The 25,354-nt window shown below is 44.0% G+C and overlaps 1 pseudogene; it reads right to left on the bottom strand.

Annotated features, from left to right (window-relative positions):
- Positions 1 to 1,130: 1,130 nt before the first annotated feature.
- The window catches only part of LOC133648000 (collagen alpha-1(XVIII) chain-like), a 47,702-nt pseudogene continuing 23,478 nt past the window's right edge, over positions 1,131 to 25,354 (bottom strand).

Below are 25,354 nucleotides of genomic sequence, written 5' to 3'. Positions count from 1 at the left end.
TTTTAGTCCTGCCCAGCTGAATATCAGGTCCCACCCGCCTCTCACAACATCTTCCCTATCTGAATCGCTTCCACTGCCCTCTAATCCTTCACTCTCACTTTCCTCATCCACGAATCTTTCATCCTCGCTCAAATTAGTGGGGAAATCGTTGCTTTCTAGGTCCGAATCGCTCTCGCTGCTTGTGGCCATCATTGTAAACAATGTGCAGATGTGAGGAGCCTTTCAACCTGTGACGTCACGCTACTTCCGGTACAGGCAAGGCTTTTTTAATCAGCGACCAAAAGTTGCAAACTTTATCGTCAATGTTCTCTACTAAATCCTTTCAGCAAAAATATGGCAATATCGCGAAATGATCAAGTATGACACATAGAATGGATCTGCTATCCCCGTTTAAATAAGAAAATCTCATTTCAGTAGGTCTTTAAACTTTAAGCTTTTTTATTTCACTTTTGTTATGTTTTTGTTTATTTGAATAGTATTTTTAGAATGTGCCGTGGGCCTTTAAAACATTAGCTGTGGGCTGCAAATGGCCTCCGGGGCACACTTTTGACACCCTTGCTATAGATAATAAAAAAATTAAATCTGATAAATCTATGGATAAAAAGCAGAGCCTGGTGACGCATGCGCGTTTATCATAACTCTCTCTCTCTCTCTGTCTCTGCCCCTCCCTCACCAATGCTGCGGCGCACACAATTTGTTTTGTTTTTAACCCCTTCTTAACCCTGAACGTACATTGCAAATACACGCAACCCTAACTCAAAATGCCGGACATTTGAGGCATTTAAGAAACTCCGCCCTGACAGCTCCGCAAAAGAGGACATGTCCGGTGAAAAGAGGACGTATCGTAGCCCGTTAGCTGCTAGCATGCCGTGAGTTGTGCCTTGGTGTGCATTGTTTACACAACGTGCGTTACGCTACTTAACATGTCCGTGTGGAAACTCGTTCGGTACATATCCGAACCGAACCGGAACCCCCGTACCGAAACGGTTCAATACAAATACACGTACCGTTACACTCCTAGCATCAAGTCAAGCCAAATATGTCCTAACATTACCGGATATATTGGGAATTATTTTGCAAAAACTTAAACAAGACGTTGAAAAGCAAAAGTTGAAAAAGAACAGGCACGCTTATTTCGAAAAACACACACAAAATGTCCTTGTTATTGCAAAAAAAACAAACAGTTATTAGTTGTTTTCCTTTCAAATACATGATCTTGTTCATTGGAGCTTAGGTACGTTCAAATGTGTCCACAGTTACAGTCCACTTCAGTCCAGTATACTGTAGCTTCTGCTTCACATAGCCTATGATAATCTTGTGTAGCACCACTAAATGCAATTTAAAAACAACATGTAAGAGATCATTTAACAATGTTATAGCCCGTAGCAGGGTTCTTGTGTGTGTTTATCTCCTGGCCTGGCCAATGTAGCTGTTCTCCACACACAGCACGACATAGGAGCTGGAGCAGCTGCTGGGACTCTGCTGCAGCAAACTGCCACTCTGTAGCGACGCCGCCGTACCAGTCAGCGCGGGGCTGCTCACACGCCACGCCTCGCAGTAACTATCCACATGCCGCTGCCCATTAGTGGTTGTGCCGTGCCACATCATCTTCTCCGGCCTGGAAAAACACAGCGTTATTTTTATTTTGTCGATCATGTGCAATGGATAAATCCATTAACAGGCCTCATTACAGATCATGTACACATTGATTTTGAGTAGAGATGTCCGATAATATCGGGCTGCCAATATTATCGGCCGATAAATGCTTTAAAATGTAATATCGGAAATGATCAATATCTGTTTCAAAAAGTAAAATGTATGACTTTTTAAAACGGCGCTGTACGGAGTGGTATACGGACGTAGGGAGAAGTACAGAGCGTCAATAAACCTTAAAGGCGCTGCCTTTGCGTGCCGGCCCAATCACATAATATCTACGGCTTTTCACACACACAAGTGATTGCAAGGCATACTTGGTCAACAGCCATACAGGTCACACTGAGGGTGGCCGTATAAACAACTTTAACACTGTTGCAAATATGCGCCACACTGTGAACCCACACCAAACAAGAATGACAAACCCGTTTCGGGAGAACATCCGCACCATAACACAACAGAACAAATACCCAGAACCCCTTGCAGCACTAACTCTTCCGGAACGCTACAACAGTGGTCCCCAACCACCGGGCCGATTAGTACCGGGCCGCGCAAGTAATTAAAAAAAAAAAAAAAAAAAGGTTTTCTTTTTTTTTTTTTTAAATTAAATCAACATAAAAAACACAATATATACATATTGTGTATGTGTATGTCAATATAGATCAATACAGTCTGCAGGGATACAGTCCGTAAGCACACATGATTGTATTTCTTTAGGGAAAAAAAATAAATAAATAAAAAAATAAAAAAATCCCCCCCCCGGTCCGTGGGACACATTTTCAAGCGTTGACCGGTCCCCAGCTACAAAAAGGTTGGGGACCACTGCGCTACAATATACACCCCCCCCGCTAACCCCTACCCAAACCCCCCCCCCCCCACCCACCTCAACCATGTCCCAAATTCCAAGCTGCTGTTTTGAGGCATGTTAAAAAAAATAATGCACTTTGTGACTTCAATAACAAATATGGCAGTGCCATGTTGGCATTTTTCCCCATAACTTCAGTTGTTTTATTTTGGAAAACCTTGTTACATTGTTTAATGCATCCAGCGGGGCATCACAGCAAAATTAGGCATAATAATGTGTTAATTCCACGACTGTATATATCGGTATCGGTTGATATCGGAATCGGTAATCAAGAGTTGGACAATATCGGAATATCGGATATCGGCAAAAAAGCCATCATCGGACATCTCTACTAAGAATCATTTTTTGATATGATGTGCTTAGTCCATAAGTACACAAACGTGTACTTCATGTGTAGTGACATGTTAAGTTTTATTTTTACACTTTTTTTTCCCAAATTCCATTGTATGTAATACTCTTCTGACACCACCAGATGGCAGTGTAAGTGTCCACATAAGCGGCCATGAGACCCCAATTCAGTAGTGTACACAATTTTGGAAATAAGAGCTAAAAGGTGCTGTCCACACATGTGGACAGCACATGCGTGGAACGGCGTGGCGAAGTTGGGAGAGTGGCCGTGCCAGCAATCTGAGGGTTACTGGTTCAATCCCCACCTTCTACCATCCTAGTCACGTCCGTTGTGTCCTTGAGCAAGACACTTCACCCTTGCTCCTGATGGGCCTGGTTAGCGCCGTGCATGGCAGCTCCCGCTATCAGTGTGTGAATGTGTGAATGTGTGTGTGTGAATGGATGAATGTGGAAATAGTGTCAAAGCGCTTTGAGTTCCTTAAAAAAGGTAGAAAAGCGCTATACAAGTACAACCCATTTACCATTTACCCCTCACCCCCCAGGGTATGAACATGGGGACGGGTCAAATGCAGAAGACACATTTCACCACACCGAGTGTGTGTGTGATGATCGTTGGGACTTATAACTTTATTTATCTTTAGCTTAAGTTACTGACACCTAGATCAGTCAGTGAACAGTACCACATACCATCATCACCATAGATTCAACTGATGGTTGATGACGGGCAAAATCCAACAAAAAGATTTGACGATGAAAATCTTTAATCAAAGAGAGCCCGAGTCGAAGGACATTACCCCTTCATCGGGCTCCTCACTGGGATGAGGTCTTCCTCTAGCTTTGGGAGAGAAACAAACTCAAAGCAGAATGTTTCCACCTTCATGGCAGTAAAGCTGGATTCCTCTCTCTAAACAGTAAGAGTAAACCAATAGAGCGCCCAGTTAACCAGTAGGCCATCTTCCGTGTACCCTGCCTCCCACTCTAAGTCAGCTGGGATAGGCCACAGCTTCCCTGTGACGGTCAACAGGAAATGGAAATGGCCAACTAATGGTCAATATCCCTGATTATCATCTATGTTATATTGATGCTTGAACGTACCATGTGCTGTCACGCAGAACATCTTTCCCATCGAAAGAGTAGATTGGGACATTCTCTTTCATTCTGTCTCCTCTAAACATGGCGTCCCAGTTGTCAAACAGAATCTCGTCCTGGCAAGTAAGAAATGCACGTATGTTAATTATCTTTAGCTTTACCAGTTTGTTTTGTATACGATTACCTTCAGGTTGACTAAAGGCAAGCGGTCCCTGTCGGCTTTGCGGACAATGCTCTGCAAATCCTGGAGTTTGGAGGATAAGAAGGCCCGGAATGTTCCTTTCATCCCGATGGCTTGGGCCTGGGTGAAGCACAGGAAGTCGGCGCCCCGGATGCCCTGCATGGATCCAGTCTGGGGCTGGTTCAAGGCTATTAGATGGAGCTGGAGAAACAGAAAATGAGTTCAAATCTTCTACAGTCAGCAGGTAAGTAAGGGACTTTCCTTACCCCTGGACCTGATGTGTGACGATGGGTCGGAGTGTGTGCCACAGGTGGATGAGGCCTTCGCTGAGGGGTTACTGCGTAGTAGGGTGGCCGTTCATGGGGTGAATGGATTGGATAACGACCATCTGGGTGGTTCACCCGTTCTGTGTAACTCGGGTATCTTGGGTCTGTTGGGGCCGGGTATTGTGGATCCGGCTGAGATGGGTATCGAGTGTCAGGATGGTATCTGGGATAGGGAAGGTTTGGCTCTCGGCCATCAGGGTTTGTTTGGTAAGGAGGGTTTGGCTGGCTGGTCCGATGTGGGTCAGGCTGGGAAGAATGGTCTGGATTAACCGGGACTGGACTCTGCGCATGCCCATAGGTGTCGTTGGAGTTATGGTGCGGGGAATACGGAACAACTGGTGGGGGTTCCACTGCTGCAACCTCATTGCCCTGCAATAGTGTTCAACATAAACAACCAAAATCCCAACATTTTGGAGATTTAAACTTTGGGGGTAAAAAAATGGGATACTCACGTCTTCACCCGGCAGAGGAATGTAGCCCCCAAGCTGAAAAGGTGACACGACACATTTGTGACAGGTCTGTTTAATGAGAGCCAAGATGTCCTACTTACGTGGACTTGGCGAACCCCTTCTCTGACTCGTAAGTAAAGATCCGTCTGTTCTATGACATAAACCAGCGAGCCCTCTGGTTGTCTTCTGGCAGTAGCGGTCATGACATCGTAGGACTGCAGCACGGTCACCTGCATGCACAAAGACACACATCATGATGATGCTGAGCACTAAATGTCTTTTTCAGATCAAGGATGGCTAGCATCAAGCAACAAACTTGAACTTTGGATGATATTTTTGTATATCTTGAAGTGGCAACAAGAATTCAGTGCTAAAGGCATTTAAAGGAATTATTCAACTCTACAGGTTATTTTTTGATTTTCTCACCCCCGACGAGTGTCCTGGTAATCCAGGGATTCCAGGTGGTCCAGCAGGTCCAGGAATACTGATGGCTGTCAGTCAAAATGGAAAGCAAGAAACCACATCAGAAGAAAATTGAACAAATGAAATGAATGCATTTGGTACCCAACCTACTTTGTGTTCCCCTGTGAGGCCCAAGCAAGGCGGGTCCTGGAGGTCCAGGTGGCCCTGGTGGTCCTGGTTGACCAGCATAGCCTCTTCCTGGTAAACCGGGTTGCCCCTGGGGACCCGGTGGGCCAACAATGGAGTCCCCTTGCGGGCCCTGGTTGGATAATATATACTTTATTGAGAGGAAGTGAAACGGATGAAGCACTTTTGTAAAGTACATCTTTTTTTTGGTTTGTTGCGCGAGTTAAAAACAAGAAAGGTATGTGATAGTAAGAGTGCATACTAATATTTTGGTGAAAGTCCATTGTTATTAGATCGTAGCATGCGAGTATTTCTAGAGAATAATGGAAGCTGTGCTGAAGAGCCCCTCGCTTGTTGAATGTGCACAGAAACATTCATTTCATGTGGCTGTCCAAAGTCGGGACCCGGGGTGGACCGCTCGCCTGTGCATTGGTTGGGGACGTTATCTGCGCTGCTGACCTGTCTCCGCTCGGGATGGTCTCCTGCTGGCCCCACTATGGACTGGACTATCACTATTATGTTAGATCCACTATGGACTGGACTCTCACACTATTATGTTAGATCCACTATGGACTGGACTCTCACACTATTATGTTAGATCCACTATGGACTGGACTCTCACAATATTATGTTAGATCCACTATGGACTGGACTCTCACTATTATGTTAGATCCACTATGGACTGGACTCTCACACTATTATGTTAGATCCACTATGGACTGGACTCTCACTATTATGTTAGATCCACTATGGACTGGACTCTCACTATTATGTTAGATCCACTATGGACTGGACTCTCACTATTATGTTAGATCCACTATGGACTGGACTCTCGCACTATTATGTTAGATCCACTATGGACTGGACTCTCCCAATAATGTTAGATCCACTATGGACTGGACTCTCACAATATTATGTTAGATCCACTATGGACTGGACTCTCACAATATTATGTTAGATCCACTATGGACTGGACTCTCACACTATTATGTTAGATCCACTATGGACTGGACTCTCACTATTATGTTGGATCCACTATGGACTGGACTCTCACTATTATGTTAGATCCACTATGGACTGGACTCTCACAATATTATGTTAGATCCACTATGGACTGGACTCTCACAATATTATGTTAGATCCACTATGGACTGGACTCTCACAATATTATGTTAGATCCACTATGGACTGGACTCTCACACTATTATGTTAGATCCACTATGGACTGGACTCTCACTATTATGTTGGATCCACTATGGACTGGACTCTCACTATTATGTTAGATCCACTATGGACTGGACTCTCACAATATTATGTTAGATCCACTATGGACTGAACTCTCACACTATTATGTTAGATCCACTATGGACTGGACTCTCACAATATTATGTTAGATCCACTATGGACTGGACTCTCACACTATTATGTTAGATCCACTATGGACTGGACTCTCTCACTATTATGTTAGATCCACTATGGACTGGACTCTCACAATATTATGTTAGATCCACTATGGACTGGACTCTCACTATTATGTTAGATCCACTATGGACTGGACTCTCACTATTATGTTAGATCCACTATGGACTGGACTCTCACTATTATGTTAGATCCACTATGGACTGGACTCTCACTATTATGTTAGATCCACTATGGACTGGACTCTCACTATTATGTTAGATCCACTATGGACTGGACTCTCACTATTATGTTAGATCCACTATGGACTGGACTCTCACTATTATGTTAGATCCACTCGACGTCCATTGCACCAGTCGCCCTACTTTGGCCAGTATCAGACAGATATCGATTTTAAGTGTCAGATTTGACCATCCCTAGTATTCAGCATTGAGCTTCAATGGGACAGGTTATTCTCCAATGAGGATGCACGATACAGATACAATCTAACAGATATACTTATCGATCACCTGAACTATGCAGGAAGTGCATCACGTTAGACGATATTGATTACTAATTTCCTCATTCTTCAAGGGTGTGTGGACTTGTTTATGCAAAGAGCAACAGTATGTTCATCATTCAAACCACAATACTAGGATCTCACCGGGGGTCCCGGGACACCCGTTGCTCCACTTCCTCCATAACGCGGGTCATAATATCCCCCGCCTGGTTCTCCTTTCTCCCCTTTGAAGCCCGGATCTCCCGATTCACCTTTCAACTCGCTCTGGATACAGAAATATTGTACAACACCCAGTGTGTGAATGCTCCAAGTCCATGTTCTGTTACGCTGACAAAGCAAGCTTACCTTTAAGGCGTATATGTCAAAGTTGGACTCAACACCTGAATCACAAGCAGGAAGTTCAGAATAGACCACAGAACATGAAGCCAAGACGTCGAGTGGAAGCTGCCTTACCTGGCTGGCTGGGTAGACCTGGTGTTCCACGGTCACCTTTCTCTCCTTTAGTAGCTGCAACATAAAGAAGCATATGAGATGATGCATTGTTTCAGATGACAGCCTAATATGACACACACTCACCTGGATAATACCTGGAGTCATCTTCAAATCCCTAAAACCACAAAAGAATGGAATATCAAAACAACTGCAGATGACTTGGATGCATCTCAACTCACTCTGGATGTCGGTCCAGGAGGTCCAGGTGGGCCCGGCGGACCTGGGGGACCCTGCACCAAAAAAAATTGATGACTTGTTGTAGATGAAGTTCTGCTTCTGCATGAAAACATGTACTCACAGAGTATCCTGACCCGCCATGTGACTCTCCCTTCTGCCCTTTGACGCCGTTCAGTCCTGGTCGACCCTATGATGTAAAACATATTTTACCCTGACACACCGCATGTGTTAATGGGAATTTTTTAAAATTACAAACAAGAAAAACACTCACTGGTCGACCTGGAAAGCCGATTTCTCCTTTTGGGCCAGTAGGACCATAAGAGCCCTGGAAAAAAAAAAAAAGCTTATGCAGGTTTGTTTCCATCAATTAATATAAATTCATCAGCTCAGTGATTCCCAACTGTGGGGAGGCGTGGCCGGCAGACCGACAGCGAGGCGGGACACGCCGGGGCCGACCCCGAGATGGCTGCGAGGAGGCGCGGCCGGCAGGCCAGCGGCGAGGCGGGACGCGCCGGGATCGTTGCCGTAATAAACATCAGGTGTGCGGATCGCCCGGCTGCGCAAAATTGTGTAATCCCCTCCCAGTGTGTAAAAGGGCGGCAGCCGAGAAAGACGGGGCGGAAGGAGCTGGAGAGACGCGAGCACATGCAGCGTGAAATCAACGGAGAGCGAGGGACAGACGACGACACGGGAGGCTGAAAAGTGACCGGAAGAGCGAGCGGTGGAAGAGGAAGGAGCTGAAAAGCGACCCGACCAGAGACTGAGTACTATTGAAAAATAAACAAAGTCACAAACTGCTTGCAGTCATGTCAGTCCTTGGTGGTCCATGGAACCCCGACAGGGAGAGACAGTCACACCAACCAACTGTGCCGTGGCACAGGGCCAGCCCGTGGCATAGGCTGTATAGGCAAATGCTAAGGGCGCCGTCCATCAGGGGGTGCCACGCCAGTGCCACAAATGTTGGAGAAAAAAAAATTTAAAAAAAATAAAAGTTGGTACTATTATTTCTAAATACAAAAAATAATCTCACGTTAATTAAAATGCAAAGTAAAGCCTATTTAATAGAAATATGATTTGTTACAACATTACGCCCTCCCGTCCCGTATCATGACTCTTTTTGGACGTCACCACATCAAAAAATCAACACAAGATGTCAAAACAGCCAAAACTGTCAGGTGCCCAGGGAAGAAAAAAGAGAAAAGCAGAGGAGAAACGAGAAAAAGACAAAGGTAGCAGGTAGGTAACGTTAGCCTACATAAAATTATTTGTCTGGTACAGAATGTGATAGTAACCTGGCTTTTTATCATTAAGCTAATGTTACATGATTCGGCAATTGCTAATCAATAAATAGCTAGTTCTGTTTTAACGTCGGGTTAATTTTGTGGAGGGGGCTAAATTGTTATGGAAAATAATAATGTAACGTTAGGTAATTACAGTACTCCCACCTTACATTCCTCAGGGACATTTGTATTAGATCTTTTAAGCAGGTGTTTTTTGTTTACATTGTTATTGCCTTCTGGTTAGCTAATGTTTGCCCTGCAGGTAATAGTCACTTTTCCACCCCTTTATATATTAGGTATAGTTGTAAGCCTAGTTGTTAAAGTGCACATCATTAATGTTAATTAAGCAATATCACATGAGAGGGAATGCTGTTTTTTAATTTGAGCACTGCTGTGATTCGGTTAAAGATAATCATAACATAACATTCTCATATAATATGTTAATTTGCCTTCTTTAAGTAAAAAAAAAGGTCAAAAACAAAGCTATTCGGTTTCTTGTGAGTATATACACTTCACTGCCGATGTGTGCCTAGGGCGCCAGATTGGTTAGGGCCAGGCCTGCATCCCTGTCTACAGATGGTGGACTGTGTTTACCAAGCTTCTTTGAGGTTCATCACAAACTGTAGAGCCAGGACACACCACTGTGACTTGTACTCTCGGGTGGGATGGCCTTCTCTGTCCATTAGGACAGTAGTCCCCAACCTTTTTTGCACCACGGAACCGTTTTAATGTAGGCATTATTTTCAGGGACCGGCTTCCCACTTGTGAAAAAATACAAGTCACTATAACGCTGAATTAGTGGGAGCCCTGGACTTGTTTCTTTGCAATGAAATGCAGATGGAAATCTGCAAAATAGTGTCCAATATTGCAACAAATATTATAGTATCAAACTTTTATGGTCAAAATCCACATAAATACTTAAATATCTGCTGAATTTATGGTTTCGAAGCAAGTTATCCATCAAATTGTACACTATAAAAATAACCAATAGATTTTACTGTAAAATTTAAGGATTTTTTTACGGCATACACTACCGTTCAAAAGTTTGGGGTCACCCAAACAATTTTGTGGAATAGCCTTCATTTCTAAGAACAAGAATAGACTGTCGAGTTTCAGATGAAAGTTCTCTTCTTCTGGCCATTTTGAGCGTTTAATTGACCCCACAAATGTGATGCTCCAGAAACTCAATCTGCTCAAAGGAAGGTCAGTTTTGTAGCTTCTGAAACGAGCTAAACTGTTTTCAGATGTGTGAACATGATTGCACAAGGGTTTTCTAATCATCAATTAGCCTTCTGAGCCAATGAGCAAACACATTGTACCATTAGAACACTGGAGTGATAGTAGCTGGAAATGGGCCTCTATACACCTATGTAGATATTGCACCAAAAACCAGATATTTGCAGCTAGAATAGTCATTTACCACATTAGCAATGTATAGAGTGTATTTCTTTCAAGTTAAGACTAGTTTAAAGTTATCTTCATTGAAAAGTACAGTGCTTTTTCTTTAAAAATAAGGACATTTCAATGTGACACCAAATTTTTGAACGGTAGTGTAAGTAAGTTGAAAAAAAAACTAACCAATGTTTTGTTTTTTTACGGTAAAATTCTGTCGACTGAGCTGTCATTTTTTAAAAAATGTTTTAAATCCACGGTTGATGATTTTATGGTACCACACATTTTATTATGGTACAAAACTGGCAGCTGAGTTGCCAAAATAAAATTAGACAGCGGTACTGTATTTCTATTTACAGTAATATGTTGTGATAATAATAATAATAATAATAAATTATAAAATATTTTACAGTAAAAGTCTGGCAACTAAGCTGACAGTTTTTTCCTGTAAAAAACAGTGGTCAAATCCACAGATTTTTTAAAATAATTACGTAAAAAAAATGTAAAATATTAAAATTCATAGGCAAATTCATTAATTATTTACTGTTACAAGCGGCCCTCTATTGGCAGCCATGACTGCGGTGTGGCCCTCAATGAAAACAAGTTTGACACCCCTGGTCTGGTGGGACAGGCCAAAGTTAAGTCGGAGAAAATGCAGTCCTTAATAAATTATTCAATGTTTCTCTCCGGCCCGGTAGCAAATGCTTCACAGACCGGTACCGGTCCACGGACCGGTGGTTGGGGACCACCGCATTAGGAGACAGTGTCATTGGTAAACATTTTTTTAGAAGGCTCTTCTGGGACTATTGTCCGATTACATTTGTGCATTGATTTCACGGAGAAGTACGAACTCTTATGCTCTGAGATCCAACGATCAGCTGTTGCTCTCTGTCCCTTTTGCTCGCACTGAGCTAGGGAACATTTTTTTGTCTATGCAGCTCCTTGTGCTTGGAACATGCCACAAAGGGACTGGAAGCTGACTGAATTTGTTATCCTTAAATGCTTTTAAATCTAAACTGAGAGCATTTGAAGGAGCCTCGGTTATCTGTAACTGTTTTACTTGATGTCCATCCTGTCATTTTAATGTGTAATGTGAATGTCATTGTATGTGTAATTCTGCTGCTTCTTGGCCAGTACTCCCTTGAAAAAGAGGTTCTTAATCTCAATGGGATTTTTCCTGGTTAAATAAAAAAAATTAAATAAATGTATATGCAGAAAACTTACTGGAGGTCCAACTGGGCCAGGAGGTCCAACGTCGCCCTGTGAACAGACACATAGTGGTACAGTATTTACACTCTACACGTGCAACTGGATGTAAAAGCAAACAGAAACATATAATGCCATAGTTACTTGATTTCCTGCCAGGCCCCCCAGGTAGAAAGGACGTCCATCGGGACCCCTGACGATACCTGGCTCTCCTTTCTCACCCTGAACAAACCACATTCATTATTGCCGTTTAAAGGCCTACTGAAATGAATTTTTTTTATTTAAACGGGAATAGCAGATCCATTCTGTGTGTCGTACTTGATCATTTCGCGATATTGCCATATTTTTGCTGAAAGGATTTAGTAGAGAAAATCGACGATAAAGTTTGCAACTTTTGCTCGCTGATAAAAAAAGCCTTGCCTGTACCGGAAGTAGCGTGACGTCACAGGAGCTAGTATTACTCACAATTCCCCGTTGTTTACAATGGAGCGAGAGATTCGGAGCGACAAAGCGACGATTACCCCATTAATTTGAGCGAGGATGAAAGATTCGTGGATGAGGAACGTTACAGTGAAGGACTCGAGAGGCAGTGATGGACGCATCTTTTTTCGCTCTGACCGTAACTTAGGTACAAGCTGGCTCATTGGATTCCACACACTCTCCTTTTTCTATTGTAGATCACAGATTTGCATTTTAAACCACCTCGGATACTATATCCTCTTGAAAATGAGAGTCGAGAACGCGAAATGGACATTTAAAGTGACTTTTATCCCCACGACAATACATCGGTGACACACTTAGCTACTGAGCTAACGTGATAGCATCGTTCTCAAATGAAGATAGAAACAAAATAAATAAACCCCTGACTGGAAGGATAGACAGAAGATCAACAATACTATTAAACCATGTACATGTAACTACACGGTTAAAAATTCTCAGCCTGGTAAGGCTTAACAATGCTGTTGCTAACGACGCTAAGGCTAATTTAGCAACGTAGCAACCGGACCTCACAGAACTATGATAAAAACATTAGCGCTCCACCTACGCCAGCCAGCCCTCATCTTCCCATCAACAGCCGTGCTCACCTGCGTTCCAGCGTTCGACGGCGCGACGAAGGACTTCATCCGTGGGTTTGGCGGCAAGCATCGGCTAGGCGTAGTAAGTAGTCCTTGTTGTGTTGCTGTAAGTATTGTACTTAGCCGCTAAGACACCGATCGATCCCACCTACAACGTTCTTCTTTGCAGCCTCCATTGTTCATTAAACAAATTGCAAAAGATTCACCAACACAGATGTCCAGAATACTGTGGAATTTTGTCGAAGAAAACAAGAGGTTTCTGTATCGGGTTCGATGGGGTCCAACCACTTCCGTGTATTTTGTGACGTCACGCGCATAAATCATATCCAAAGGAGTTTTTCAACCGGAAGTGTGGCGGGAATTTTAAAATGTCACTTTATAAGTTAACCCGGCCGTATTGGCATGTGTTGCAATGTTAAGATTTCATCATTGATATATAAACTATCAGACTGCGTGGTTGGTAGTAGTGGCTTTCAGTAGGCCTTTAATGGCTGACTTAGTGAGGCGGTGTCATCAAGATTCGGAGAGTAGTGTTAGAATAATTGTTTCTAAATTATCACAAATACTTTGTGTTACATTGAGGGTCTGGTGAGAAGACAGAAGCTGTCTTTGAAACCTACCAAGAGTAAGGTTCGTAAAACTCCACCGTGTAGGGGTGGGGAAGCAAGAGGAATGTGTGCCTGTGTTCTTTCATGTATGGTAATCAACAGAAAGATATTATATTGTTCTAACCCAAGAACTTCAAAGCGGAGAGAAGACAGGATATGCCCAATTTCCAGACGACCTCTTTTTGAACCTCCTTTTTTAACTGGTTTACGAACGTCTTTTTGAACTATTTTATGGACCTCTTTTGGAACTATTTTACAAACTCTTTTTGAACGGACCTTTTCTGTGAATTGTTTACGACCTTTTCTGTGAACTTTTTGCGACCCTTGTCCTTTGGAAACAGTGGTGGCCATGTGGTCGGGTTAGGGTCCAAAATAAAAGAAGGAGGCGTGCAATCTTTTGGCAGAGCGTGCTGAGATACCGTACAAGGGTACAGTGTACAGACGACTCTCCTCAATATTGAGTCCAAATTGAATTCTGTCTCTGTTTAATTTTTTGCCTCTTGTCTTGTTTAATAGATGTCATCAGTGTTTGAACCTGACAAGTAGATTGGCTTACCTTAGGGGCAAAACCCGGAGAACCGGTGTCCCCCTTGTCCCCCTTCGGTCCTACTGGTCCCTTAAATAAAAACAATCGACGTTGTGACTTATCTCAACTTTCTTGCATTGTGCTTCAAGGGAACTTACGGGAAATCCAGCACGGCCTGGAATTCCTGCCCCCGTCTGCCGGAGAGACAAACCAAAAGATGTGAATGCGTGAGATCAGAGGGAGGTTGGTTCTCGAGCAATGACAGCATCCACTCACCTGCAACCCTTCTCTCCAATAAACGTTGTTATACTACAGCAAGACAAAGTTGGGTGAGTAAGGTGAACACACAACAAGCCATGCAGTGACCATTAGTAAGAGGGATTAGGTGACACATGGTGGCTTGTTTTAGAAGGCATCTCCACTTTCGCCTCGGACTTACATCACCGTCTGTCGAGTATACGATCCGGCCAGGAGGTCCCGGAGGCCCTGGAGGTCCAGGTAGTCCACCGTCGCGCCCTGGAAAACCCTTTGACAAGAATATTTCCGTAAAGATTCTTTCTTTAACCCGTGTATAAATATTGAACTTACTTGTTCTCCCTTCCCTCCTCTATCCCCTTTCACCCCCTAAAACCAAACAAGGACACGTTACATTCACCTTTCAGCAGTCTATTTTTACTTATTTGTGTTTTTTTCTTGGAATTCATTTGCCAACTTACTGCCTGTCCTGGATACCCATCCACACCTGGGATTCCTAGTGGCCCTCTTTGTCCCTCTGCTCCTTTTTCACCGTTGCTTCCCGGTAAACCTGGTCGGCCCTAGAAATCAGAATGACAACTGAACTCGCAATCGAACAAAACTTCTTAAAAGAGGACCTAAGGTGATTTTCGTCTTTTCTGACTAATAAATGTTGTTACAATGTTGGCTACTCATGTTAAACAAAGCCAAAGCGTGCATTGATTGATTGAAACTTTTATTAGTAGATTGCACAGTACAGTACAGTGTAATTTTCTACACAGTAGAAAATTGTATCAGTCGCAAAACTTAAAACATAAAAAGACAGGGATATTACCACTTGGTGTGAGGAAACACAAGATAAGGTAAAATGAAGTGTTTTCATCTAATCTTGTCATGCGCACAATAACACAGACATGTGACATGCAATAACATAAATGCTGGCAAAAGCAGTTTTTTTTTATGCAGCTGTGGAGTCTATCGATCGGGGCATGCGCAGTTGTACCTAATGTTGTGACCGGGTGAACCTATATGTTTATGAAGTGTCTGGTAGAAAAACACCAGTGGTGTTCGTTTTCAGAATATATTTAAGATTGTACATTTTAAAAATATAAATTCTGATACTGTTGGAGAGGATGTGGCCGTGATTTCAATTGCAATCCACAAACAAACATCTTGCAGATATATGCGGAAAGTGGGTTGTAAATGTGACGGTGGAGCAAAATGTACAACAACGTATGTCCGATATATATTATGTAGACCACAAGGAAGGGTTTTAAATAGTAAAATCATCATAGTTCCCCTTTAAACCAGAGCAATGCTGGGCATTGCATCGTCAAATTCGTAAGACGATGGCAGACACTCAAGGGGCCCAAAGGCTGTTCGTCGCAATGGAAGGTTTGGGCTGGGCTGTGGGATCACAGACGCAAGATGGATCACATCATGGAAAAGCTGGTAAGGGAAAAACTGGATAAGAGGGCCAGCATGGACGAATAGAACAGACAAGCCATTGTAATGTCTGCTTGCAGAAAAACAAAAATCCTAATCTAGGATTTGACTCCCTCGAATGGCCTTGACGCTCCAACAACAGGAGCAGGCTGTTCTGAAAACATCCCCGAGGGCACCTCAATGATGGACGCTTTTGACCTCCCTCCCTCCTCAACGACACCTGGAGTCGAACTTTTGCTTGCATGCAGAACGGCCCCAGGCCTATGAACATGAACACTACATCAACACACCCAAGACAATGGGCATTTACACACACCCGCCCCCTCCCCCACCCCACGCCTTCACCACCGCTTGATTCCCCTTCGGGGTGATGGACGGCTGGCAGCGCTTCACAGCAGCAGTCGACCTCCAGGGCCCCAACTCCCTCCGCCTCTGTTGCGAGTTGTCGTGATTAAATGTAACATGTTTATGTGTGCATTGCATGGAGGTTTTTTTCCCACTCCAGACTAGGCCTTTGTTCCCCAGCATTTTACCTTTTTCCCCACCTTTTACAGGGCGCCTCTTGGCAACCCATCAGCGTTCCTGTTCTGTAACCCTGTACACTGTTTGTTTGTCTAATCTTGAACGGGTTTGTGCTGAAAACTTAGTTTCGTTGTACTTGTTGCAATGACAATAAAGACCGATCCTATCCTATCCTAAACACTTTGACATATGCAAAATATTTTTTCCCCCGCAGTGCACAAGGTCTACATGGATGGTATTGGTATCAACACTAAGAGAAGACTTTAATGTGAATGTAAACATGTTCATATCTTGCTCGTGTATAAGAACTACTAAATGAGGCTGCTTGTTCAATACGTTTTAGCGGTGGAGGAAAGTTACTTGTACTGTTGGAAAGGCAAAGTGTGTTACCATTTTCTTTTATGAAATTCGTCATCACATTCGTTGGTCTCGGACTGTTTGTTTGGTTTTCAACATTTGCCTTCTTTAAGTGCTTGTTGTTTGAATGGTCTTGTTTTTCTGAAAGTGGCTTGCTTGAGCATTTAGCTGACTTTTCTTCCGGCGTATGAGTACAGCAGGCGTGTATCGATACAAAGCGTTGCGTAGCAGTTACCATAGCGACACAAAACAAAGGAAACACATACTTACCGGTAGACCTGGGATTCCTGGAGAACCCTGGAAAACACAAACATTATGATGGCGTGTCTGAATGTGACGACTGGAAACTTTAGCACGATTGGCTACCTGTGGTCCTGGTGGGCCCGGTATGCTGCTGGTTCTCTCAAAGCCATCTCGGTCAGCCTGCACATGCAGTATACAATATTTATGAAGGCACTAGTCCAGTGAATTAGTCAAATATTTATTTAATTACTCAAACAAAGCCACATGAAACCGAGTCTAGAGTGCACCTGTATTCTGACGACACAAACTATCAAGTTGTGTTGTTATAGTGAAAGTGATTATGTCGGCCCATTACTCACAAAGCCAAAGGAATTTGGTGACCCTGGTGGCCCAGGTGGTCCTGGAGGCCCAGATGGACCCATGGGACCCGGAAGCCCAGCCAGCCCAGTCTGTCCATGCGTTCCTGGCAGTCCGGGGTCCCCACGAGAACCCTGGTACAAACAGAAAGTGTCACTTACACCCTGGTAATGAACAATATAACGGAAACAGAAAACACCACCAGAAAGATCCAAGTATGATGAGGATGAAGCTGCAGGTCTATGTAACCTACCTTCTCTCCAGCTGCTCCCTGAAGGCTGAGCTCACCACAGTCACCCTTTGGAGAAACATTCTGATTAGGATACCTAAACTGGCCAAATGCTGGACAACATGACCTAAGTCACCTTTTCTCCTCTGAGTCCAGGTTGACCCGGTAGACCAGGAAGCCCAGAAGGCCCCTAAACAGCACACAGGATCAAACAAGTAGAGATCCTCTTGAACTGATTTAGAATTCTGGTCTCCAAGCTAAAGTACAGATAGACACACACTGGTAGACCGGAGGCTCCATCCCTTCCAGGTGATCCAGGAGGTCCAAAGGCCACTGCACCATTGGAACCGAGTGCAACTGATGTACCGGGAACCCCAGGTAGGCCTGGAGGGCCTGGAAGTCCTGGAGGGCCACGAAGTTCCTGAATAGCACACCACGAGATGATAAATACCAAAATCTTTCCAGTTTCTATTATTGAGTGTGCACTCACACTGAGCCAACTAACAAAATGCACCCACTTATATGTTTATCAATCATATGCTTGGCAAAAGTCACAAGTAGACGTGCCAGCAATAGCTATTTATCCGTTATGTGGAAAACTGCTTTTGTTATCAGGGATGTCGACCTCAACAGGTTCAGGTTGGGTGATGATAAGCGATCATGCCAATTCCCAGGCCCACCTCTTCCAACCGTGTTTGGGCCAAGGCAGTATATCAAACAGTATGGAACCAAGTGTTAAGTAAACCCAAGTTTTGTTCAAATCCTTGAGTGAGTGTCATTTTAGGGTTTGACAATTCAACTCACCCTGATCTTATCCCACTCCGGGAATCCTGATCCCTCCATGTCAACAAACGTCTATGGAAGAAGAATACAGGAGTCAGACACCTATTTAATAATACCACCTTAACATTTGACAACCAAACAATTACACAAGGCGCCTCGGTAAAGAATCTGGGTATTATCTTCGACCCAACTCTCTTGTTTGAGTCACACATTAAGAGTGTTACTAAAACGGCCTTCTTTCATCTCCGTAATATCGCTAAAATTCGTTCCATTTTGTCCACTAGCGACGCTGAGATCATTATTCATGCGTTCGTTACGTCTCGTCTCGATTACTGTAACGTATTATTTTCCGGTCTCCCTATGTCTAGCATTAAAAGATTACAGTTGGTACAAAATGCGGCTGCTAGACTTTTGACAAGAACAAGAAAGTTTGATCATATTACGCCTATACTGTATATACCTTTATATACATATATACATATATATATACACTACCGTTCAAAAGTTTGGGGTCACCCAAACAATTTTGTGGAATAGCCTTCATTTCTAAGAACAAGAATAGACTGTCGAGTTTCAGATGAAAGTTCTCTTTTTCTGGCCATTTTGAGCGTTTAATTGACCCCACAAATGTGATGCTCCAGAAACTCAATCTGCTCAAAGGAAGGTCAGTTTTGTAGCTTCTGGAACGAGCTAAACTGTTTTCAGATGTGTGAACATGATTGCACAAGGGTTTTCTAATAATCAATTAGCCTTCTGAGCCAATGAGCAAACACATTGTACCATTTGAACACTGGAGTGATAGTCGCTGGAAATGGGCCTCTATACACCTATGTAGATATTGCACCAAAAACCAGACATTTGCAGCTAGAATAGTCATTTACCACATTAGCAATGTATAGAGTGTATTTCTTTAAAGTTAAGACTAGTTTAAAGTTCTCTTCATTGAAAAGTACAGTGCTTTTCCTTCAAAAATAAGGACATTTCAATGTGACCCCAAACTTTTGAACGGTAGTGTATATATATATATATACCTATACTGGCTCACTTGCACTGGCTTCATGTGCACTTAAGATGTGACTTTAAAGTTTTACTACTTACGTATAAAATACTACATGGTCTAGCTCCATCCTATCTTGCTGATTGTATTGTACCATATGTCCCGGCAAGAAATCTGCGTTCAAAGAACTCCGGCTTATTAGTGATTCCCAGAGCCCAAAAAACGTCTGCGGGCTATAGAGCGTTTTTTATTGGGGCTCCAGTACTCTGGAATGCCCTCCCGGTAACAGTTAGAGATGCTACCTCAGTAGAAGCATTTAAGTCCCATCTTAAAACTCATTTGTATACCTTTAAATAGACCCCCCTTTTAGACCAGTTGATCTGCCGTTTCTTTTCTGCTCTGCCCCCCTCTCCTTCGTGGAAGGGGGAGCACAGGTTCGGTGGCCACGGATGAAGCGCTGGCTGCCCAGGGTCGGGACCCAGGGTGGACCACTCGTCTGTGCATCGGTTGGGGATGTCTCTGCGCTGCTGACCTGTCTCCGCTCGGGATGGTCTCCTACTGGCCCCACTATGGATTGGACTCTCACTATTATGTTAGATCCACTATGGACTAGACCCTCACAATATTATGCTAGATCCACTTGACGTCCATTGCACCGGTCGCCCAGGGGGAGGGTCCCCACATCTGCGGTCCCCTCCAAGGTTTCTCATTGTTATCTTGTTGGGTTGAGTTTTTTCTTGCCCTGATGTGGGATCTGAGCCAAGGATGTCGTTGTGGCTTGCGCAGCCCTTTGAGACACTCGTGATTTAGGGCTATATAAGTAAACATTGATTGATTGATTGATTGATTGATTGATTGATTGATTGATTGATTGAAACAAAGCGACCAAAACCCTGTCACAGTTTGTCAATTTTCATCGTGTGTGAAAGGAGCGGACATACCGGGCGACTTCCAGTCCCTGGTCCGGGAGGTCCCGGGGGACCTCTGGGTCCAGGTTGTCCTTCGCCTCGCTCGCCCTGAAGTTCAGATCACAGAATTAATAAATTACCAGATGAATGATCGACTTAAGTTTAAATATAATTCAACCTTTTGGCCTCGAGCACCAGTACTTCCTGGAATTCCTGGGAAACCCGGGGGCCCTGCAGGACCCTAAAGGGATACACATAAAACATGATTTACTGAACACTGGCTATATTTAGTAAATCAGTAAAGCCTCATCACTTACAGTCTTTCCATCCTCTCCCGGGTCGCCCTGAAACAACATGAACCATCAGTCAGATGCATTTACGAAGAAACAGATGCAATCAGTCATTATTGATCTTTCTAAAATGATCTCACAGGCTCTCCATCAGCTCCTGCTGGACCTGGCAACCCATCTCTGCCTGCAGGTCCGGGGGGTCCGGACGACTGCTGCGAGAAAGAACCGTCCCCAGTGTGGCGTACCTCGCCAGCACGTCCCAAAGGCCCGGGAGGCCCTGGGGGGCCCTGATCCCCACGCTCTCCTTTAGTTCCAAAAGCGGTACTACCCTGGTGACCAGGAAAAGTTATCGGTAAGCTTGAGTAACTTTAATGACAAAAAGTGAATATGGGGAAATCATGAAGTCCTCTTACCTTATCTCCCTTTTCTCCCTAAAAAAAGACAATTGTTAAAGAAATAATGTACATGGGAATGTTTGGGAGATAAGGACATAACAAGTAAACTCTCCACCTTCTGCCCGCTACCTCCAGCTTGTGTGGAGAATCCTGAACCTGAGTCTCCCTTTGGCCCCGTGGGGCCTCGGTCCCCTTGGGTGCCTTTCTCTCCTCGGTCACCTTTTTCTCCTCTGACACCACCTGATGGACCAGTGACATGTCAGAAGGAAAACAGTCATTGGGCAGATGCTGCTTCTGGCTGTGCTAAAATAGAAATAATGCGGCAAAATGCCCAGTAGAGGGAGCTATTTCATCACCCAACTCTTATTTTCATTAATTTCCTTATCCTGTTCAAGGTCTAAACCTAAAGAAATAAATCTTTACACTAACATATATGGACAATTTAGGACACAGGTACTGAAGTATACATCTTAAAAGTTCACACAGACATGTTTTAAAAGCTGTTCAAGCCACAAGCCTGTTATATCAAAATAAATGCCCTTTTAACCAGCAACAAAAACATACTAAAATAAACTGAAATGTGTTTTACTATTAAAAAGTAAATACAAATCAATTCTCAAAAAAAAAAAAAAAAATAGCTGTTTGAGAATCAAGCGCCTAAGGTGGTCCAAAATGTACATGCTAAAATAAAATGCTTTTATTTTGAAGGCCAGGGTGGCCAGACAGCTTCCAAGTCTTACAGACAAATTAGAATTACTGTGACCAATCAATGAAGATAATTTAAAGCTGGCAAATGTGTTTATTAGTCAAGTAATTTAGTACTTAATGTGGAGTTGAGTTGAGTTTATTTGGAACATGCATGCACACAACATGATGCATCACACATGCATGCATACAACATGATGCATCACACATGCATGCACACAACATGATGCATCACACATGCATGCACACAACATGATGCATCACACATGCATGCACACAACATGATGCATCACACATGCATGCATACAACATGATACATCACACATGCATGCATACATCATGATGCATCACACATGCATGCATACAACATGATACATCACACATGCATGCATACAACATGATGCATCACACATGCATGCATACATCATTATGCATCACACATGCATGCATACAACATGATGCATCACACATGCATGCATACAACATGATACATCACACATGCATGCATACAACATGATACATCACACATGCATGCATACATCATGATGCATCACACATGCATGCATACAACATGATACATCACACATGCATGCATACATCATGATGCATCACACATGCATGCATACAACATGATACATCACAATTTCCAGTTTCTCTATTCAACATGTTCGAAAATGACAAGAAAGTAGCAGTTTTTTTAATCCTACCCTCTTTTCTTTTACATAACAGTTGCTAAAACTTTTGTTCACTTCCTGTTCTCAATTTATTCACAATATACTCCATAAGTAATCACAATAAAAATAAATAAATAACACTTGGTGAAGTAAATTATATCTCATATGGTGAGATGAGTAAGATTATCATCTGCGGTCCTCTCCAAGGTTTCTCATAGTCATTCACATTGACGTCCCACTGGGTTGTGAGTTTTTCCTTGCCCTTATGTGGGCAAGGAAAAGATCCATCCATCTTCTTCCGCTTATCCGAGGTCGGGTCGCGGGGGCAGCAGCCTAAGCAGGGAAGCCCAGACTTCCCTCTCCCCAGCCACTTCGTCCAGCTCCTCCCGTGGGATCCCGAGGCGTTCCCAGGCCAGCCAGGAGACATAGTCTTCCCAACGTGTCCTGGGTCTTCCCCGTGGCCTCCTACTGGTCGGACGTGACCGAAACACCTCCCTAGGGAGGCGTTCGGGTGGCATCCTGACCAGATGCCCGAGACACCTCATCTGGCTCCTCTCAATGTGGAGGAGCAGCGGCTTTACTTTGAGCTCCTCCCGGATGGCAGAGCTTCTCACCCTATCTCTAAGGGAGAGACCCGCCTGCTTGTACCCGTGATCTTGTCCTTTCGGTCATGACCCAAAGCTCATGACCATAGGTGAGGATGGGAACGTAGATCGACCGGTAAATTGAGAGCTTTGCCTTCCGGCTCAGCTCCTTCTTCACCACAACGGATCGATACAGCGTCCGCATTACTGAAGACGCCGCACCGATCCGCCTGTCGACCTCACGATCCACTCTTCCCTCACTCGTGAACAAGACTCCGAGGTACTTGAACTCCTCCACTTGGGGCAGGGTCTCCTCCCCAACCCGGAGATGGCACTCCACCCTTTTCCGGGCGAGAACCATGGACTCGGACTTGGAGGTGCTGATTCTCATCCCAGTTGCTTCACACTTGGCTAGGAACCGATCCAGTGAGAGCTGAAGATCCTGGCCAGATGAAGCCATCAAGACCACATCATCTGCAAAAAGCAGAGACCTAATCCTGCAGCCACCAAACCGGATCCCCTCAACGCCTTGACTGCGCCTAGAAATTCTGTCCATAAAGGTTATGAACAGAATCGGTGACAAAGGGCAGCCTTGGCGGAGTCCAACCCTCACTGGAAACGTGTCCGACTTACTGCCGGCAATGCGCACCAAGCTCTGACACTGATCATACAGGGAGCGGACCGCCACAATCAGACAGTCCGTTACCCCATACTCTCTGAGCACTCCCCACAGGACTTTCAGGGGTACACGGTCGAATGCCTTCTCCAAGTCCACAAAGGGGACGAAGTTGGGAGAGTGGCCGTGCCAGCAATCTGAGGGTTACTGGTTCAATCCCCACCTTCTACCATCCTAGTCATGTCCGTTGTGTTCTTGAGCAAGACACTTCACCCTTGCTCCTGATGGGTGCTGGTTAGCGCCTTGCCTGGCAGCTTCTGCCATCAGTGTGTGAATGAGTGAATGTGGAAATAGTGTCAAAGCACTTTGAGTTCCTTAAAAAGGTAGAAAAGCGCTACACAAGTATAACCCTTTACCATTTACAAAGCACATGTAGACTAGTTGGGAAAACTCCCATGGACCCTCAAATCCTTTTGTTTGCTTCAAATATTTCTCCTGTGGTTTATTCTGATTTGAATTCATACAACAATATTTTGTACTTGCACGGGATGCAGACCAACATTTGCAGTACCGCCCACCTCTAACGCAAACCACATTGCAACCCAGAATCCTGGCAGTGTTGCAGACATAAATACACTTTTACAATGCAGCAAACGCACAACTTATTTCCAGTAATAACAATCATGTTGTTACCCGTTTCCTTCAGTCTGCCTCCCTTTGAAGCTATCAATGGAGGTTCTGGTACGGGCCTGAACGATGCAGGTGTGGTCTGGAAATAGAATACAACTGAACTCTTTGAACTCTCCATTGCCGAGTGTGTGTCAAATAATCAAAGTGTTTGTGTTTGACAGCTTGCTGACCTTGACCGAGACTTGTGTTTGCCTTGTGTTGCCTTCGCCGCTGCCAAAGTCACCAGACGCCTGCCAGACGAGTCAGGTCATTAAGACTTCAAGGGTTCAGCGAGGTCAAACGCACGAGTACTCACGGCGTCTGAGTCGTCGTCGGAGTCGTCGCACAACCGCTCGGCTGCGTGGGAGTTTCCCACCACTTTCAGCTCTGCAATCTCACCCTGAAGACACAAAAGGGAGTACAAGCCAAAGGTCAGTGGTCTTCCTCCCCTGCATCCAGCTGTGATGAGCTACGTAGGAGGCCAAACTTCATTTGGGCCTTTAAAGTTTCATAGGAAATGCTCCATAAGACATGTGTAATGTAGATCGATCCAAATACTGATAGGGTCGATATCATGACTTCTATGTTCATTTCCACATGTATTTGTGTTTTGTTGTCATTTCAACTTAGTAGTATCGTATCAGTATCTACAATACCATATTCATTTTTAATTAGATTGATACCAGCAGCATAAACACTCTATGCCAGAGGTGTCCAAAGTGCGGCCCAGGGGCCATTTGCAGCCCACAGCAAATATTTAAGTGGCCGATTTTAAAGATACTATAACAAAAAAAACATAATTGAAATTACAAAGCAAACAAGTGTAATGTATCAAACAAATGTTATATTGACACTAATAACGCAAAGCTGCCACGCAAGCAGTTGTTTACTTTGTATCTGCTCAAAAAAAACAACAACTAATTGACGGATAGATCTGAAGTTGATCCGGAGCAGGGATGTCAAACTGGTTTCCATTGAGGGCCACATGGCAGTTATGGCTGCCATCTGAGGGCCGCTTGTAACAGCCAAGAATGTATGAATACAAGTTATATAAACTGCTTTAAGTCATACTTGCCAACCTTGAGACCTCCGATTCCGGGAGGTGGGGGGTGGGGCGGGGTTGGGGGCGGGGGCGTGGTTAAGAGGGGAGGAGTATATTTACAGCTAGAAT

The sequence above is a fragment of the Entelurus aequoreus genome, linkage group LG01 (genome assembly GCF_033978785.1).
Source record: "Entelurus aequoreus isolate RoL-2023_Sb linkage group LG01, RoL_Eaeq_v1.1, whole genome shotgun sequence".
In the NCBI taxonomy this organism is placed as follows: Eukaryota; Metazoa; Chordata; class Actinopteri; order Syngnathiformes; family Syngnathidae; genus Entelurus; species Entelurus aequoreus.
This window is presented reverse-complemented; position numbering and strand designations above follow the sequence as displayed.